We start from the raw sequence: 4,585 nt of genomic DNA on the forward strand, positions 1-4,585 counted from the left end.
CTTTAGTAATATTTGGAGCAGATGAATGGTACTGTAGGACTGCGGCTACCTGGGTAATTCTGGTCATCTCCGACCACCGTCTCCCAGGTGGTGTCAAGTTGAGTGTTCTCATTGGTCAGGCTGACTGGTCCTTTAGGTGGAGTCTTCTCTCTCCTCACCATAATCTCAACCTCTGTTTTTCAACATATTGACAAAATCAACAMAGACCAAAAATCACCATTACTGAACACAATATTGCATTAATTATATTTTAAAGTTGACACAATCYAATGTGCTTGTTAGAGCTCCGTTTATGGTCAGTAAGGTGCTCAGATTGTGGTCTTCCTGTGGTACTGTAAAGTCTGCTTCCAACTCACACTCCCAAACACGTAGATCCCCTGAACACAGCTCAATCTCCAGATCCCAATCACCTGAATTCTGATCACCTGTTCACACACCTGTATATCATTATCACACACTATTTAGTTCAGTTCTTTGCACCTCATCATTGTGAGGTGTTTGTTTTGTGATACACTTCTATTGGGAGCTCTGTTTTTCCCATCTGTAATTKAATCCTCCTGTGTATGATAGTGAGGCAGGAAAAAACTAACGATGCCTTTTGCCTATTCCCTGCCTGTACTTTAGCCTATCGGATTTACTCTTATCAACCTATTGCCTGATTTACTCTTATCAACCTATTGCCTGATCTCCCGGACGTTACTAGTCTTTTCCCTGCCTGTACTGTTGCCTTTTTGGATTTGTTGTGTAAGACCTTCTGCCTGCCACTGGACCCAGCTACCTGCCTCTTCCTGTGGTCCCTTACAAGGAAACACCAGCTGCGCCCTACGCTTGAAACCAGCTCTCTGTCTTCCATCCTGTTCAATAAAGGTACCTGCGAGGTGGTCAGTAAATGGTAAATATGTGGTCAGCGTGTGCTCAGTGTGTGTGTGTTACCTGTGAGGTTGGTCTCTATCCTGGTCATGTTCTCTGTCAGCAGTGGAGCGATCAGTCTGATCGAGATTTCAATGGTTCTCAGTAACTTAGTCACTTTGCCGTTGCCTATTCCCTCCTGTACTTTAGCCCTATCGGGAATTTATACTCTTATCAAACCTATTGCTGATTTACTCTTATCAACCTATTGCCTGATCCTCCGGACTTACTAGTCTTTTCCCTGCCTGTACTGTTGCCTTTTTGGATTTGTTGTGTAAGTACCTTACTGCCTAGCCACTGACCCAGCTACCGTGCCTCTTCCTGTGGTCCCTTACAAGGAAACACCAGCTGCGCCCTACGCTTGAAACCAGCTCTCTGTCTTCCATCCTGTTCAATAAAGGTACCTGCGAGGTGGTCAGTAAATGCGTAAAATGTGGTCAGCGTGTGCTCAGTGTGTGTGTGTTACCTTGAGTTGCTCTACCTGTCATGTTCTCTGTCAGCAGTGGACGCGATCAGTCTGATCGAGATTTCAATGGTTCTCAGTAACTTAGTCACTTCACTGCTAACTACGGTGACCATTGGACTTGGAGGTCCAGTTGAAGAACATCCGTGGTATTAACCAGTAACTAGAGAAGAGAACATAAGGGTTTTGTACGTGTGTGTGTGCGTTTGCATGGTGTTTTCTGGTGTGGTGACTTACTGTCAAAGAGCCCATCTCCAGTTGACAGCGTCTTGTAGGTCCAGACAACGTAGAGTTGTTCAACACAAACAGTTGTTTCTCAACAGAGACAAGACTATCAAACCTGTAGAGTCTGCGAGAGGGGGCATGTGCATAGTGGGAAAAATGCATTACAACATTTCAAAAGATCAAGGAAAATATTTTCTCAATTAATAAATTCAAAGTAAAGCCTTAACCCTGTCCGGGCGTGTTTCATACTGTCACAATTAAGCGCTAAAGTAAAAATATGGAGACATATTACCTCTAACCATTCTACAGTACACTATGTACAGAATAAAACCTGGACATAGAAGGTTTGGTGCCTTTCAGTACAAGTCAGGCTAGTACAGGAGACAACAAAAGCGTAGCCACCTTAGAGTATTTAGCAAAAAACCCAATACAACACACACCAAGAGGAAATGTTTCTCACCTGCAACACTGAAGTTTCCTGTTGCCGTCAGTTACGTGAATCCTGTGGGACACTTGCACAGGTAGCTACCCACCTAGTTGACCACAGATTTCCCCGTTGCCCAACAAAATATGTTGGTTCTCTCAAAACCACTCATCGCTATGTTCTGAATTAGAGAAAGGAGATGGTTAAGGGCAAAAAAGTAAAAGTGGAGATGAAAGACTGAATTAAAATTGTATGTGGACAAAGAGGGTGATAATCCCTCAACACATATAACACAGGTCACTTTAAATGATGATGCTGGTGACACCCTACACGCTATTCAAAAGCCAAGCAATCTGAGGCCAAATAGCATTGATAGAGTTCGCATCCGCGCAATGGGTGTTGTATGCAAGTTGAATAGCTTTTACATGGATGTCAGCTCATTTATATCATACATAAGGGAGCATAAGAGGTGAATTTAGAAAGAATGATATCACTAAATAAAACAGTAATATTTTTGAATGGTCCCAAACAGGGTCTGTTTAATGCTGGAGATTATCAGAGGTCAACAATTACTGATTAAGCAGCATTCCTAAAGCAAAATACTACGCAGGAAATTATAACATATTTCTCACAATTGACCAATGACAATCAGAAACCCTGGATTGGAATACGGTGAGAAAAGCCATTCGCACATCTAGTAACTCTTGGTCCTTGAGTAGCGCTAAATGAGACATAAAGACAAGTTGAACTGCACACATGCATATGTTAAATCTTTTTAAACAGACTCGATGTGTTGGTCAAATAAAAAGCAGGAAATTGACCGACCCACAATCAGTATAAATAAGAATGGCTCCCATGATCTGACAGCTGGTGAGTTAATGTCACATGTCAGCTTGGTTTTAGTTCTAAAGAATCATTGGCGACCTCACGGATGTGCTTAGCGAAGGAAGTAAAAATATTTTCCATAAACTAGCAACGGGCATTTCTTGTAAGTCGAATACAAAGAGGAATGACTGTGTGGCAAGAGAAGACCATTTGCATAACAATTCCATCAGGTTGATTAGTTTAGTTCTGCGTAGACCACGTCATGAGTTCCATCCCTGAATTAGACTTTAGTGTAGAGGGTCTATCTCCAAGATCAGACATACGAGGACACATTTCTAAAACACCAACATGCACAGTATAGACTCTTAACAACAGGCCACATTAACCAGCTGCCTTACGAAGAAGCAGACTTAGAATCCATATTTCACTCTGAAGACTGCTACGTATCTTTTCTCTCCTTTTCAAAATGTCTTGCTCTTGATTTTTTGAAGATGTCTGACCGTTATGCTCATTTTAAATTTACCGCAGCAGCATATCCTGTAACTTCACAACTCACTTCTCTATCAGCATTGACGGGAAGGGGTTGAATGCTTAACATTTAGTGTAATCCACAAAGACACAAAAATGAAGAGGGTCTCTGGGTTTTTCTTCAAGTGGTGGTGGGACTATTTGTCAATAAATCAATAATTTTCTGACGAAGTCCTAGTGAATTCTCCCCATAGCCAAGCATCCTAAATACATTGAAAGGCTACATTATCTAGATTTATGTTAGCGTCAAAAGGTAGGTCGATTAACCAATGAAGAGAGAAGTTTCAAGATCTAATTGAAATAGAGAGATATCAAAGTCATGATAATGATGGCAACAAGCATTTGTGTGATAAACAGCCTGTTGAAAATTAAGAAGCAACATGATCAAATGCGTGGGAGACTTTAGGTTTACGATATTAATATCACACACTATGTCCTTCATGATGATCACGATAAGTTTTCAGGGCAGACATACATTCTCAAATCTGGCTGACACAAAACGCGAAGTCTTCCTGAAAAGCATCTCTCTCTGTGCACTTGTCGTCACTAGTTACTACAGCCACAAAGTCATAAAACCCCGCTTATTTCTAAAATGTCTCTCTTAATAAAATTTGATTTGAAACATAACCCTAAACACTCATGCCTAACCTTAAATTAAGACCAAAAAGCTATTTTTGGGGGGATGGGGGATTTTTATGATACAGCCCAGGTTTGGAACGCTCTTTCTTATTGGTCTATTAACATAATTTATTGCCTGGTGATGTCACCAGCAAGCCAAAAGTCATCCTACCAAACAGACTGACATTTCAAACAGCTCTTACACTAAAAGGCATATCATAATGTCCACAATTTCACAGTCTTATTCCAACTCAAAGTGTTTCAATATACATAAAACTCAGGAAATCATGTTCTTGACTGCACTGGGGCTTTAAGTCAGTTTGGGTGTTTGGAAGTCTTTACACCATGTGGGGCAGTTCTGTAGGCCTAGCCTAATGAGAGGCAAAAAAAACAATGTTGTGGGTGAGCAATGATCTATCTGATTACTTTCAGATGATGTCGTGCTTTATTTCTGAAAGAAACGGACAACTCATACTTAAGTATTATAGTTAGAATGGAGGAAATAATACGAGATGATTTTTGAATTTAAATACCTTCTCAAGCACTGTAAAAATAAACAGGAAAAATATTACTTTCACTTAAATAACTCAGTT

General features: G+C 40.7%; 1 protein-coding gene across 1 annotated transcript in view; it reads right to left on the bottom strand.

Moving 5' to 3' along the window:
- Positions 1-3,315, bottom strand: part of LOC112080413 (adhesion G protein-coupled receptor E3-like) — a 13,298-nt gene extending 9,983 nt beyond the window's left edge. Inside the window, exon 1 of the mRNA XM_024146168.2 lies at positions 2,661-3,315. The gene's annotated coding sequence lies outside the window, so the exon portion shown is untranslated. The remainder of the gene's footprint in view (positions 1-2,660) is intronic.
- Positions 3,316-4,585: the final 1,270 nt, after the last annotated feature.

The sequence above is a fragment of the Salvelinus sp. IW2-2015 genome, unplaced genomic scaffold (genome assembly GCF_002910315.2).
Source record: "Salvelinus sp. IW2-2015 unplaced genomic scaffold, ASM291031v2 Un_scaffold16323, whole genome shotgun sequence".
Classification (NCBI taxonomy): Eukaryota; Metazoa; Chordata; class Actinopteri; order Salmoniformes; family Salmonidae; genus Salvelinus; species Salvelinus sp. IW2-2015.